The 15,702-nt window shown below is 39.7% G+C and overlaps 1 protein-coding gene across 2 annotated transcripts in view; it reads left to right on the top strand.

Moving 5' to 3' along the window:
* Positions 1–15,702, top strand: part of ARL15 (ADP ribosylation factor like GTPase 15) — a 379,383-nt gene that overhangs the window by 24,888 nt on the left and 338,793 nt on the right. The window lies entirely within an intron of this gene.

Below are 15,702 nucleotides of genomic sequence, written 5' to 3'. Positions count from 1 at the left end.
GATGCCAGGGTTTGGTCTTATTTATTGTTGTATATCTAATACCTGCCTGCCTAGCAATGCCTGACACATTAGCGATGCTCAGCAAATTTTTTTCCTTTTTTTCTTGGGTTGAATTTTTTTTTTTTTAAATCCCCACTGCCTGTTACAAAGTGAAGGAATAAGTCTTCCAAGGAAAATAGTACTAATTATCTTAATCTGGTAAATGACAAGGGCATTTCTTCCCTGCTCCCAATACTCTTTAATCAAAATTCTGAGAGAGAAAACTGTTCTTATCTTTGATATTGAACCAGAATCCTGCTTTGTTTTGGATATTATGCATGACTTTTAGTGCCGTTTTGCAGAAAATTGGCTAAAATTCTGCCAGGTTGAAATTTGTAGATTCCTATATGCCTGTTTATGCTTGTGTTTGATTATTTTTGCTAGATGACTTTTTAGATCTGAGGTTTATATTCTGCTAGATGGCTTTTCAGATCTTTAATTGGATTTCACAGAGAGGTCATGTGCTGCTTATTTTAATAGGTGAGGGCAATGATTCCTTTTGGGATTACTGGTGGAACTCTTACATGCTTCATCCCTGGACAGTTGTAGGCTGCTTGAGAAGTAGGGATGCTCTTGGGATGATGGTGGCACTGTGACAATTGAAGACAATTTTGCTAACTTTGCTTTAGATGCAAAGGTTTCTTTCCAGGTTGATGATCACTATCCTTTTTCCAGAAGAAGCTATAACATAGATGTTGAGCAAACTTCCTCACATTTTGTAAGCAAAACTTCCTTTTATTTTGTAAATATAAATTTGAGTTCTTTTTAAAAAAGTAATTTCCTGTCTGAGGAAAGGAACCTTTTGAGTATGTTGAGGGAGTTGTTAAATAATTCACTGTTAATGCTTTCCGTGATAACAGTAACAGGAGATGCCGGCTCTAAAGTTTGTGGCATTCCCAAGGGTTGGTTTCTGTGTCTGGAGGAGTGACTACAGCATAATGACAGACGTAACCTTTACTCAGAGACGATTCTGCCCACTCAGCACTTTGGAGCGTCCCTGCACCTTGGAACACACTGAACCCATCTTCTCGCCACAGTTGCCCAAATCCTGCATCTTTGTCTCCAGCCCATTTGTTTTGGGATGCTGTCAAGAGAAAATGCTAGATCTTAGCTTTATTTGGAAGTTGGTGACCACGCATGTGCCTCCTTTGAAGGTGGTTTACTGCTCTCCCTTCCCCCGTCTTGCTGCCCTTGTTCTAACACGTACTCCTGGGACTCCGAAGCATTGGCTTGGCTGTATTAACTTTTTATTTTTATCACACACCGAATTACAGAGGAGAAAATAAGGAAACATGACTGTCACATCGCTCTATGTCAAAATGAGGGATTGCATAGCACATAAAATAGTTAAAAAACAACAATTTTAGAAAAAGAAAATTAATATGTTTTTTCTTCCTCTGGAACTGAAATTTGTTACACCTTGAAATTAATTTTTTTCAGACTATATAGTATTTTCTGCCATCTTGTTGAAATTTTTTTTCCTCTATTTTCATGCTTACCTTTTGAAATTTCTTAGGGAAAACAACAGTGAACTGTTAATAATCATATTAATTTCAAATTGAGTATTCTTTTTCTCTTTTTCTGGATTATGTATCTTTTACTGTAGCCCTGTCTTAACAGATTGGTTAAAATCTGTGACTGACTTTTGACAGCATTTCACTTTTGCACTTTCATCAGATGAAGCAGCAAAGAAGATGAGATTGTTCTGACGCCTATTGCTTTTGAAATAATATTCTTTAGTTCTTCCTCAGACAAGTCTAGATGTAGATTTGTGAATGCTGGTTTAGAGGCTGCTGGGTCAGAGTTGATCTAGGGGAGAGATCCATTTTTTCCTTGGGAGTAATTACTTATCTTTCCTTCTAGGCGATGCATTAAGTCCCAGGGGTTTACAGTTAAAATGGGTTCTTGTAAATAGAGCATCTTTATGGGTAATATGAACTAATTCTTTAAAATTTATAACCAGTTCCTGTAGCATGACCAAAAGAAGTTTAGTTATGCTTTTAAATATCTCTTTTTATTCAACTCCCTCTAATTAGAGTGAAGAAGGCTGTTCCTAAGAATGTTACTGTTAGAATGAATTTGGAGTTTGAGCGACAGATGTGCTACTTGGTCTGAGGTCAGATGTTCAGGGATAAGGCAGCATTTGTAAAGATTAGAGGTTAGGGGGAGAGAGAAGGAGGAAATAAGACTGGTCAGAAAAAAAAATACACAGGATAAGTCGAGAGTTTTCAGGGTAACGATTTTGGCAATCTCGGTTAACAGTACTTGTACATTTTGGGAATGTGAAAAGGAAGAAGAATTGAGAAGTAGGTTTTTAGTAACTGAAGAATAAATATGTCTCTCCTTTCAAAGATAAAGCTCTTAAGAGAGTTACCCTCTAATGATAAATACTGGGGCTCTTTCTTTTAAGGCACTGAGATCGCCTATGTCTTAAAACTGAATGTTGCCCTGTACCCATTAGATTAGTTGGTTGAGAGAGATGCACAAAGGTCTTTAAACAGGTTAGAGGTTTATTTCTGTTTCATGTACAGTTTGGAGGAGGGGATATGGCAGCCCCATTGTCATCATCCTTGGCCTCCATTTCCCGTGTCCACCATTCTCTGAGCACCCTCACAATTCAGGGTAGTTGCTGGGGTGACATTAAGTCTCAGTTGCAGACTGGCGGAAACAGTAGGAAAGGCAGAAAAGCTGGAAGGGGTCCTTCGTAGAGCCAGTCTTTTGTGCATCCTTCACTTGACTCATGTCGGAGAGCTTAGTCACACGACAGTCCCTTGCTCCAAGGAAGCCTGGGAAATAGACCTGTTCCAGGTAACATAAAATAAGATAGTTATTTTTCACTTGAGGGAAGTAACCTTTCTAGCTTACTGGCAGAATTAAAAAATTCATTTTGTACAAAAGTACAAATCGGGATAATTTCTGTTGACTGAAAAAAATTGCACAACCTTAAAGTTGAGAATTATGTTTTATTTGGCGGATTTTCTGAGGATTTCAAGCCCCAGAGACAGCCTCTCAGCTCTGAGGGACAGCTCCCAAGAGGTAAAGGAGAAGCCAAGATATATAGGAGTTTTTTAACAAAAACCAGGTAGTCAGAACATCAAGATTACTGTTAGTTAAAGAAAACCAGACATCTCAAGTTAGTGAATTTAGCACTTTTCTATGTATGATAAGATACAAGAGTCTGGGCTCTTGGAATCATTCCTTTGATATGCACCTCAGCTCTCTACGGCCAGTATCCTGTGCTTCCCCTGAGTCCCTCAGGGGGCACCTTTGGGGGCAGCTGCAGTGGTGACTGCTTGATGGGGGGCATCCTGTTTCCATCCTGAGTTTGCTCGGGGCTCACCTTCAGGGGCAGCTGTAGTGACTGATGGCTGCAACATCCTTTGTTTACTGGTACTGCTGGGTGGCACTCTTAATCCTAGTCCACATATCCGGAGGAGGAAGGGAGAATAAATGTCGGGCAAGGTAATGAGCATTCTGTTGTTCAGCTCTGAGGAGGTTAGTGACATTGCCCTGGGATGTTTCCAGTGGTGTATTTTATTCAAAATAAAGAAACTCAATAGTGTCATGAGGATAATGATACTTTAATGATAGAAATAATGCCCAATATTAAATCACCAGCCATTTATTTGAACAAGAGCACCTTTGAATGTTTGGAACTTTTTGGAAGTTTAAGTAGAGTGTAAGAACTTCACCCAACAAATTTTCTTATGAGTTTGATTTTTCCATTGCTGTAAATTTCATTCTGAACGTCCATGCAACATAGCCTTGGCTTTCAATACTTTCCTTACCTATTTCCTTTAATTTCCTGTGGATATCTGAGGAGGTTGGCTCATTTTGCAGAATCAGTCTGATAGGACTTCTGGGCCTTCTTCAGAAGGAGCACATCTTTGGAAGTCTTTTGGCTCCCATGGGAGGTGGGGATCCTGTATCTCTGCTTCCTTGGCACAGTGGATACAACCACGATTGCCGAGATTTGTGACATTATAAACTTTACGGAGAAACTTTTGCTTGCCAACAATAAGCCATAATAACAATGCGGGACTGTATAAAGTTCGGTTTGTTTTGACTACATACCAATTTAATGTGCTAAAAATATTCCTCCAGTTAAAGAAAAGACAATAAATCAATACTCATGTTTAGTATGCATGGTTTTGTGAGTGGGCACGAGTCTCAGGAGTCTGAACTTGATTTAGGAATGAGAACTTGTGAACTCTGAGTTCTGGCATTGATATTCTGAGACAAAGGACCTCCCTCAGTCTTCTCTCTCAGTTCAGCCCATTCAAAACATTTAGTATAAAAAAAAATGAGGTCTTCCCTATTTACAAAGGTTACTTTTCTATAAGCATCATAGAGATTTATGATCTAGTAAGAATTGAACTAAAAAAAAAAGTGCTTGTGAAACTATTTCTAGCAGTCAAAGAATTAATTTTGAAAAATTAGATATTAGAGCAGGATTTAAAGGAATGAAATCAAACTGATATAATAAATCACATTCCTTAAACTATGCTTTTGAGTGGAGATTGAAGTATCTGCTTTATAGTTCCATGATGAAGCGCTGTGCTGCACACTTTATTATCCCTGGCTTATTTGATCTGGCCTAGAAACAGCAGAGTGAAGAAGAAAAATCAGGCAGTTGCTTGTAAAGCTGATGTTGGAAGACAATAGATTTTCTTTACAGAGAGAAGCAAGACAAGGGCCAGGGGTGGGGTGTCAATTCTGTGGAAGGAACATTTATTTGTAATCTCTTATTTCAATCTAGTAGAAAATGTCTGAATGTATGGAGATCTCATTTTCTGTTTGTAGAATTGGCATTTACATGGTAAGCACTGTATATTTTTGAAGTACCAAACATGAAAATACAAATGAAGAACTGAATATTGGAGTCTGTGGAGCTGTGGGAATTGTCCTTTACTGCCGGTGGGAGTGTAGATTTATATAACCAATTTGAAAAATAATGAAGTTGAATACCAGTGTATTCTGTGACCTACGCAAATCCACTCCTAGATGTGTACTTTAGAGAAATTGTTGTGTAATTATTAAGGAGACCCATTTAGGCTCCTAGTAGAAGTATTCATAAAAGGAGAATATTAGAAATAACACAAATGTCTATCAGTGATTGACTGGATTAATACATTTTGGAATTTTAATTAATTTCATAGGACTCCATATAGCAGCAAACATGAACTAAAAATAATATATGAACTACAGCTATAATAGTACATGATGGTTACATTTTACAAACATAAGATCGAATAAAAAAATCACAAGAACACTACTCAGCCATAAAAAAGAATAAAAATAATGCCATTTGCAGCAATATGGTGGACCTGAAGATTGTCATTCTAAGTGAAGTGGGCCAGAAAGAGAGAAGAATGCCATATGACATTTATATGAAGAGTCTAAAAAATAATAACAATAATAATGACACAAATGAACTAATTATTTTGATTTCTTGAATATGTGTAAGCACATTTGACTGTCCTTTATGATTGGATTACCACATTCTGTTGTTTCTTATTGTGTAGTTGGCTTTATTCCTTTAATAACTATGTAAGTTTAAAAAGCTAAAGATCTAATCTGTTCTTAGAAACAATAACTAGTACATATATGAAAACAAAAAAATATGCAGTATACTGTGTATATGCTTTTTTACATGCAGTATAATGTGTATGTGCAGTCAAATTGTAATAATTCTATGTAATTAAACTGAAAAAGGAAAAAAATCACAGGAAAATACATGCTATATAATTTCATTTCTAAAAATTGCAAAAATAGCAAAACTAAGCAATACATTGTTTTAGGGTTACATATATTGGTAGGTAAGCTATAAAGAAAAGCAGAAATTCAGATGTGGTCACCTCCAGGGCAGCAGTTCTCAACAGGGAATGGTTTTGCCCTCTGTGGTCTATATGATGATGTCTGGAGACAACTTCAGTTGCTACTGCTGAGGTGGATGGTGGTGTGCTACTGGGATCTCCTTAGGCAGAAGCCAGGGGGTTGCTAAACACCCAGCGATACACTGGGTTAAGCACCTAAGAATTAATCAGTAGTGCTGAGGTAGAGGAATTCCACTGCAGGAGAGTGGAAGGAAGAAAAAGGCTTTACAAGTTTGTAATATTCTACTTCTTAGCTTGAATGGTGGGCACATGGTGTTGGCTTTATAATTATTCTTTACATGACATATTTGCTTTATTCTATTTATTTATGTATGATACATTTCATAGCACAAAACAATAGAAAATATGTTAATGTTTGTTTTGGGTATTTTGTTTTCCCCCCACAGGAGTCCTTTTCAGTCGACTCCAGTGCCCTGAGCCTGTTGGGGTTGTGTCTATGTAGATGACCATTAAAGGACTTTTCCAATCTTAAGTTTCAGTGACAAAGTATCTTGACTTTTTCCCTTTAAAGGCCTACTTAGGGAATTCTGAGACTGAACAGGAAATAGAGTGATGTGGCTTTTAAAGACCAAATTGCTTTCTAGGGAAGGATTTAAAAAGAATTAAAGTGATTGTTTTTCATCCACCTAGCACAGAGGAGTATGAGTCTGTGTGCACAAAAAGTTTAAGGAAATTATTTGGATTGCATGAGGCAGGAGTTCTGAGTAAATGATAGGACCACAGGCTGTAAGTTTCCGAGGGTGGCGCCTTTCTGTGTTTGTCCTTGGACCTTCCTCAACACCGGACACCACATCTGGTGCTTGGTGAATGCTCAGTAGCTGCTCAAGTATGCTGCAGTGAGCATGGTTGTCAGTTTTGTGTTACTTTGAGCTTAAAAAAAAAAAAAAAACCAAAAACAGATTTGCTTTATTCCTTCTAGACTTTTTATTTTTGCTGCTTGTCTCCATTGAGTGTCTTTTTATGTATTGTACGCTTTCCCTCAAGCGGCTGGATTTTGTATATGATGTTTGCAATCTCAAAACAAAATTGGGTGGTGTTTGTCCCCATTTAGATACATAGGTTACTTGGGAGCTAGAGATGTTTTCTATTCTTTTATGTGAAATTACTCTGAGTGTGTCTTTTGGGGTCCTCGGGAAGCAGATGCCATATTGGAGTTAGTGAGCAAGAGAGAAGTTGGAGAGATCATGGGGGAGAGAACAGGAGAAGGTATGGAGAGCCTTCAGACCCTGTTGCTGGTCTGGCTCCTGGGAAAAGGGAACGGGAGGAAGAGCTTTAGTCTGCAATGAGGTTCTGGAAAATCTTTCTTGGGCTGCTGGGGACTCCTTGAGCAGAGCTGCCTGTGTGAGGAGTCCCATGATGGGCAAGAAAGGCCTAATTCCAGGACCTCTGCATGCCCGGGCCCTGGCTGGCAGCGGCCCAGCAGAAGCCCAGCCCCAGCACGAATGACATGGTGACCTGCAGTTGTGGCAGCTGGAGGCTGTCAGTCAGCTGTGCTGCTCTGGGCTGGAGATCTGAGTGCGGACACCACAGGGAGGCAACACAACAATGTGTTAGCAACTAGAGCCTGCAAATACTGGGCCTGTTGATGTCAGGAATTGTGATGAGGCATCCTTGATGACCTAGCACGTAGCCTGGGCTTGGGACCATACGGGTGTTCAATCCCTGCATAGTTAATGACGAAGCTTCTGCTGTGAAATAATTCCAAGTCTGATATAAATTGTGCCCAAAAGGGGGGTGCTGTGGAGTAAGTTACATTCCTACCTAGAATTTGTGTTGAAGCCCTAATCCCCAATGTGATGGTGTTTGGTGATGGGGCCTTTGGGAGATAACTGGGTTTAGACACAGTCAGAAGGGTGGGGTCCTTGTGCGATTAACCTTAAAAGAGACATCAGAGAGTTTGGTTTCTCTTCATGTGTGCTGTGAATCAAGAAGGTGGCCTTCTATAAGCTAGAAAAAGAGCTCTTACCAGAACCTGACCGTGCTGGCACCCTGATCTCGGACTTGTAACTTCTAGAACTGTGAGAAATTTCTGTTATTTAAGCCACCCATTCTATGATATTTTGTTTTGGCAGCCCAAGCAGACTAAAACAGGAAGGGGAAAAAATTTCTGAATTGTAAATAAAGAACATAAATTAATCTGAAAAACTTTTATTAGCATCTGTTGAAAATAAATGCTAAGTTCTGAGTAAAACAAAGTAGAGGAGGAAATAAAAGATGATGGATGAGTGTATGGGGTGAGAAACGGTGTTAGGTAGTTGACCAGACTTCTATTTCTATATGCGTCTAACATTATGGCCAAACAGCAGCTGATGAAGCACTTAAAAACCAAGGAGAGAAAAGCCATAGTTCTTACAGATTTGAGATCCACAGTCTGAAATGAGCCATGCCCAAAATGGAATGTATACAGGGCAGACACACAGAAAACTTCCAAGGTATACAAGTAAATGTGTTGTATGCAGGTGAATGCATACTGAACCTCAAACATTAAAAAGTTTAGTAAAAATCCATGACACAGAGACAACAAAGGATATACATGCCATCTGCCCTTCTCCCCAGTGTTTGGCGTGGACAGAGCTTTCTCTAGGCACTGAAAGGAAATGATGCTTATATAGAGTGCCTTAACTCAGGAAGCTGAAGAAAGCAAATCCTTCCTCAGTTTTCTGGGCAGAGAAACTTACACACAGTGATGGGGTTATAACAGCTCCCAAACCCTAGAACAAATTGAAACAGAGCAAAGCAGAAAAAATGTTCTTCAGACCCAAGCATCTGCTTGAGGAGATAACTCTCTCCTGAGTGATGTGGCACAGGACAGAGTGTGCGCTCTCGAATGTGATACCGCGATGTATTACAAAGAGGTAGTTTAGTTTTTGAAACAAAAGAAGCCCTGTTACGTGGATCTAGACTATTTTGGGTATTTCATAACAGCATTCATTGGGTTCTGGTCAGGAGGACAGGGGGGAAGTAAGTCCAGGCCAAGAGTTTACATTACAATTGTGGGTCTATGATGTTATGAAATTCTGGCAATGGCAACAGGCCACAGCAGAGAATGAGATCGTGAAATGAACTGTTGGTGGTCAGGTGTGGATTAATTCTGGGTTAAGGGGCACTCAAGGGCATAGCTTAGGACTCCCCTTTAGAGTGTGAGGGTAGTTGCCCTCAGAGGGACCTGCAGTTGCCCCCAGACCTCTCTAAATTGGGAACTGTAACTGTTAGTAGAGCCAGGAGCACAGTGATGGGCGAGCAGCTTGTGGTGGCCAGAGCAGGATGAGGGTTGGAGGGCTAATCTGAGCATCTGGCCGTCTTCCTTGTTGGGATGTGAACCCCTTTGCTCAAACCTGAAAGCTCGGAGGCCGAGATGAATGAAGCTGGATCAGTTAATCTTGCCTCTCCAGGGTGGTACCATTTAAAGCACAGAGACCCCAGGGACTGGTCGTTGCCTCTGCATCCCTGACGCCTGCACAAACTAAAATTCAATCTGGTGGTGAGTGAGATTTCAACTTAATAATCCTAGTAAAATAGCGTGCATGGTTAGATTTTGGTTAGTAATCAGAGCTCTGAAGTGTCTTTCAGTTCTTTTGATTTTGCAGAAAGTATCAAATACTGTTATGCTAGCAGAGAAAGCATTCATCCTTTAAAATAGTACCAGAATTTGTGAAAATGGCATCCAGATGCATCCTGAGATAGAGACTTTCTCAGTTGTGGGTGGTGATCATCCTTTTATCTGGCTGTGACATTTGCCGGTGCTACCTCACTGCTCATATTCAACTTCTGTGTCTTTTTTCCCCCTGGGAGAGGGCAGGGAGAGCTACAACAAATGGCAAAATAGATTGTATATTATTATTTGTAATATTATTAGTAATGTATATTATTAAAACTGTTTATTTTAATCTGACTCTTTTAAGTCTAAACAAATCCTACACTTACCATTTGAGTTTTTACAATGTATAATGCTACATGTAAGGACACTTTATGTTTTCTATTGCTGCTGAAACAAATGACCACACATTTCGTGGCTTGCAACACCATAAATTTATTTCCCTATTGTTCTGGAAGTCAGAAGTCTGATATGAGTCTCAGTGGGCTAAAATCAAGATGTTGGCAGGGCTGTGTTCTTTCTGGAGACTCCAGAGGAGGATCCAGTCCCTGCCTTTCGGGGCTTCTGGTGGCTGCCTGTATTCCTGGGCTCGTGGTCCCCTTCTAGCAATGGCATCACTTCATCTTCTACTTTGTTTGTCACATCTTCTCTGACACATCTAACTCTCCTGTCTCTTTATAAGGACCCCTGTGATTAAATTGTGCCCACCTGGATAACCCAGGCTACCCTTCCTGTCTCAAGATCCTTAATCACATCTGCGAAACCCCTTTTTGCCATGTAAGGTAACATAGCTACAGGTTTCAGGGATTAGAACATGGACATCTCGTGAAGGAGGGGAAGAGAAGCATCATTCTGCCTGCCACAGGCACAGAGAGGGAAGTATAGAGGACTCTGCACTCTGTCATCATGTTGGAGGGAAAGAAAATCAAGGTAAGCAAGTCCTGATGCCAGATTAGGATGTCATTGTCCTGTAAAACATCACCGTTAAATATTTGTCAGATAGACTGGCAGCCCTGCACATTGGCTCTGCAAATCCTGACTCTGGCAACAAACTAAAGAGCAGGGTTAACACATGACCACGTGGAGAGGAGTGGTGTTGACCAAACCTGTTTATTGTGCTCCTTGATGACTCCAGCTTAAATATTTATTGTAAACTGTGGAATGCTGAGATGTCTGCAGTCATGATAAAGAAATGGCAAGCTCCAAGACAAAGGGAGGCACACCTTAATTGAAGAAATTCAGCATAACTGTGGAGTTTAATGGAGTGGGGATGAATTAAGTTACTGGTTTGGCTGTTTTAATAACAATCAAAATAACAGTGTCTTAAGCAGAATACGTTTCTATTTCATATCAGAATCTAAGCTGGTAGTCAGTTTAGAGTCTAGCTCTTTGTTTCACGAATCTTTTAGGGACGTAGGATCCTCTAGCATGTTGTTCCATTGCCTAGATTATTATACTTATGTGCAGGTTGAAGATGGCTCACCACTCCCATGTCTCTGTTAGTTTTTTGGGAAAGGGGGAGTGGAGGCCAAGTAGTTCAGTTTATGGGCTTGACCTGGAAGTTGCGCACATCCCTTCCCCTCACTTCCCAAGTCCTGGAAGTTGGAGTCTCATGACTGATCTCTGCAGAAGAGACTTGGAAATGGGGGCTTTGGTATGGAGCTAAGACTCTGTGGGTTCTATTCCTAACATGGAGAAGAGAATGGATATTGGGGGACAATTCACCGTCTCACAAGGAAATAAGCTAAGGCAGATTGATCCGTGCCTCAGCCATCAGGCTGGGCAGTTTCTCCTTGTGGAAGGTGTGTTGAAGAGTCATCATTGCCTGCAGCCATTGTCAGTGCACATGCTGCATGAGCACACAGTGGGGCAGCAAAAGTGATTTCATGTTTGTTACAAGTCCAGCTTCTGATTGGATGGATAATTGAGGCTTTATGGGCCAAGATCAAATCTAGTGTTTTATTTACAAATATTAACATAAGTATTTTTGTCCGTAGACACATGCACACATGTGGTTAGTGTGCATTTTTATTTTGACATTTTTTATTTTAGAGGATATAAGTGGAGAGTTAGAGTCTAGAAAGTGAGATTTTATGATTTCTTATTTTCTTTAATAAAAAAAATAATGTTCTCAAGTAGTGTAAGAATATCTAGCTAATGGTGCTAACTTTCTTGGCAGGGGGATTTGAATTTTGGGGTTTAATGAACCCGTTGAGAGCCACAAATCTCCATCCTGTATATTTAAACAGTAAGAGAGTTACACTGTGATATGTGTGAGATGGACAGGACTGCCATATTTTTATCATGTTTGGAAACTGGAGCCCATTATAAGGGCAAGATAACATCTGTTCGGTTTGGGTGTTTTATTCTGGGGAATGCAGAGTGTACCCTTCCCTCTCACAATCATGTCTTGCTCGCTGCAGACCTTTGTGACTCCTGCACGGCTCCTCCAGAGTGGCCCTCACTCTCCACCTCAGCGTTGCTCATGGCCTGTGCTTCCTTCCTTGGTGACTGGGCAACAGCCTATCCAGCAGCCACGTCAGGAACTGGACTCAGTCCTCAGCTTTCTCCTGCCTCCTCATCTTATCAGTCCCCAGGTTGGGGCTCTCTAGTCACCTCTCCTCTCTGCTGCTGTTCCCCAGGTTCTAGCACCACCATTTTTCGCCTAGAAAACCCAAACAGCCTCCTGCTAGTTGTCTTCCCTTTCCAGTCTTGCCGCCTCTCAATCCTTTTTTCCGTCTGCAACCAATGTAGTCTCTGCAACGCAGATCTGCTTTTGCTGAAAACTTCTCAGTAGTCTCCCATTGCTCTTAAGTTAAAGTCCAAGTCCAGAATCCCTAATATAGTTTACCAGGTGCCTTGCAGAAGTTGGGCCTGCTTATCCATTTAGACTTCTCTCTCTGCCTCTTCTTCCATCTCCAGCACTGTATATTCCAGGCATACTCATCTATTTTCAGCTGCTGGTCTTCTCTCTCTCTCTCTTTTTAACTTCCAGCACTTTGTATGTGTATGTGCTATCTTCTCATCCTGGAATGTCAGCTGTCACCTCTTCTGGGAAGCCCTCCATGACCTCTAATACCTGGATTAAATGCTCTTTTTAGTTGTTCCTTTTCTTTGCACTCTAGAGTCTTTTACCAGCAGAAGTTCCTGTATTGTGCAGTCTTTGAATTGCCTGTTACTTGTTAATTTCTCTGTGTCAGCTCAGTTGGTCGGTGACCATGTTGTCCTGTCTCTCTAGTTCCACCAGCACCCAATGTCCCTTTACCACCATCATCATCATCACTGCTGAAATTTACTGAGTACTTACGCAGTGTGCTAAGTCGTTTGTAGAGGAATTCATTGGACTGTACAATCTTGTGAAGGAGGCACTCTTATCCTCACTTTATAGAGAGGAAACTGGGGAGTAGTGTGGTTAAATATCTTTGCCATGTGGTAGAGACCAGATTTGGAGCTAGAATTTGAGTGGATTTATGCCGAATTCCAAGCCCTTAGCCACCATACTTTGCTACTTTCCAGGCAATAGATGTTCAGTTTGAATTTGTTGAATTTAATCTAGAATAGTTTCTCAACATTTTCTTTTTCTTTTCTCTTTTTGTCTTTTGTTCATTGACATTTTTGAAAGGACCAGGCCAGTTATTTTGCAGAATGTCTTTCAGTTTAGATTTGTGTAACTGTTTCATTATGATTGGATTAATGTTAAGCATTTTTGGCAGGGACATTATGTAGATGACATCACATCCTCAGTGCATCTTGCCACGGGTGCAGTGTACAATTTATCTCATCTTTGTTGATTGATACATATTTTAAAGTTCATAATTACCCTAAATCTGAGGTTGATATTTTTCTAGATTTACCCAAAATTCACAGACTGTACTCTATTTGGAGGCTATAGTATCTTTTATGCACTTACAACATAATCTGTGTCTTTTCATTATAACTTCATAGCATATTTTGAGATCCAGAAAGGGATCATCTGAATTCAGTATTGCTTGCTAAAGTTTCAGATTTTTTTTTTTAGATTTGAAATATTATCATCTAGGTGGAACCTTAGGGAGCATTTTCCTTCATTTGGGTTTACCATGTTAATAAACAATGTGTTCTATGCCAAGTTCTTTTGGTTAGGCTGTTACACAGTTGAAGTCAGGGTTAAGAGTTCGGCCTTCATGTTGTGTTCTGTCTCGTTATAGGTGACCCTTCTCACTCTGCTAGCTGCCTTCACTTCCAAGGCTTAATGGTATGAAGTAGTGGCTATAACTGCAAGTCTATTATCACTTGTGGAGAAAAAATTCTGATTATATATTCTTTGCTAACTCAACTTTATATATGAAATAGGACATTTCTCATTTCTTGACTGTAGATACCCTAATTTAAAAGACAAAATAAAAAAGAGAGGCAGTAGAAAATTGACTAGTTAGATGCATATCATTTTTTACAAAGGCCTTTGGAAAGTTTCTTTTGGTTATTATCAATTGTAGCTGTGTGGTTAGGTGGAGGGGCTCTGTTCTTGATAAGCGTTTAGAATCACTTAGGAACTTAAAATGTTTAATATTTTCCAACATAAATGACATAGTGATCCCTTAACCAGAGGCTATCTGGTTGATGGAAATTTTCACCCTAGGAAATGCATATGTTTATGTTATCTCTTTTCACAGATGGTTGACTTTGTTTTCTTGGTAAGTGTTTAGTCCTCATGACTAGTTTTTTTTTTTTTAATAGAGTAACTTGTTTTTGTCAGTTACTAAAAATTATTCTAGAGTGCAGTCACTATCAGGGGTATGGCTCACTCACATCCATAACTTGGCAACAGAATTGTGTTTCAGATTTTAAGCAGAGCCAACACATTTATATTATATATCTAGAGGAGAATATAATTTGACCCTGGTAATGACTTGGTCTTTGCTTTGCAGAACTCAAATTTACTTGAACATGGACATAAAATATTACACGAAGTGAATCTGAATGAGAGGTTTATGCTCATTGCTTACCAGAGAATCAGTCTGTGTCCTCTGTATTCCTTTGAGTTTAGCTAGGGCTCTGGCATGCAGTAGGTGCTCAGTAACTTGACTAAGTGGGTATATGGTTCCTTGGGCTGGGGAGGACAGAGTGCTTGGCCCAGGCTCCAGAAGGCTCGGGCAGCTCACACACATCTCACAGACTGTGTACTCCTACTTGGAAGGTTCATAAAGGCAGGGAGTCTGACTGGTTCACGCCCGTACCTCCAGAACCTTGGTAAGTGTCTGACGTGTTGCAGGTGTTCAGAAAATATTTGTGGAATGAATGAATAAATGAGTGAACAGAGCTCCAATCAGTGTGTTGAAATTGGTAATACATGCCCCTGGGATACACAAAGACAGTCCAGGAGGTATGCAGGCGTTGAGATGATGGTAAGGAAATCAGTGTCCATCTGTGTAAATTCTTTTATCACCTCCCCTTTCACAACTACCTTACTTGCAGTTAGGAGAGAGAGTCACTGCTCTCACTTCTGCGGCTTGTCATGGTGCATTGGCCTCAAGTATAAAGACCTCCAGGGCACAAAACAAAGGAGAAATGCAAAATATGGTGTTGGTGTTAAGAAAGTGAATAACTAATACAACAGTTAAGTCATTTTCAGTTCTTTGGCCTCAATAAATTTGAAGGCAGATACACTCAAATTGTCAGCTGGTCACTAAAAATAACATTGCTAAGTCACAATGTGATTTTTGTCATACAGTTAGGAGGAAGTTGAAGGAATCAAGTGATATCACTGTATCAAATCTTCTGTTCCCATCAACTTATTTATAAGGTCAAGTTTCTCAGGGCTTATATCTATATGTTAAAAACATGAAAAATAGAATTGATACTGAATTATATTTCTTATTCTAGTGACACATAATAATCCTTTATATTCTATAAAATATATGTAGATAGCCTATGAATTAATCTAATAAAAAGGTGTATTTCCAAAAATTTTTACTTTTTATATTACTATGAATTTATTAACACTTATTACATTTTTGTTATTAATTGTGGCCCAATAGTAATTTTATTAAACTAAATCCATAAGAAAAACATTTTTAAACATTTAAAACCTACGGTCACGGGGAATTTAAAATTTAAGACATCAATTACACAGTTCATCAGCAGGGAAACATGATGGAATGATCAGTAAAAGATTTTCAAGCATAAAAATAC

The sequence above is a fragment of the Camelus dromedarius genome, chromosome 3, assembly GCF_036321535.1.
Source record: "Camelus dromedarius isolate mCamDro1 chromosome 3, mCamDro1.pat, whole genome shotgun sequence".
NCBI classification, from domain to species: Eukaryota; Metazoa; Chordata; class Mammalia; order Artiodactyla; family Camelidae; genus Camelus; species Camelus dromedarius.
The sequence above is the reverse complement of the archived record's forward strand: the minus strand, read 5'-3'. Positions and strand labels throughout refer to the sequence as shown.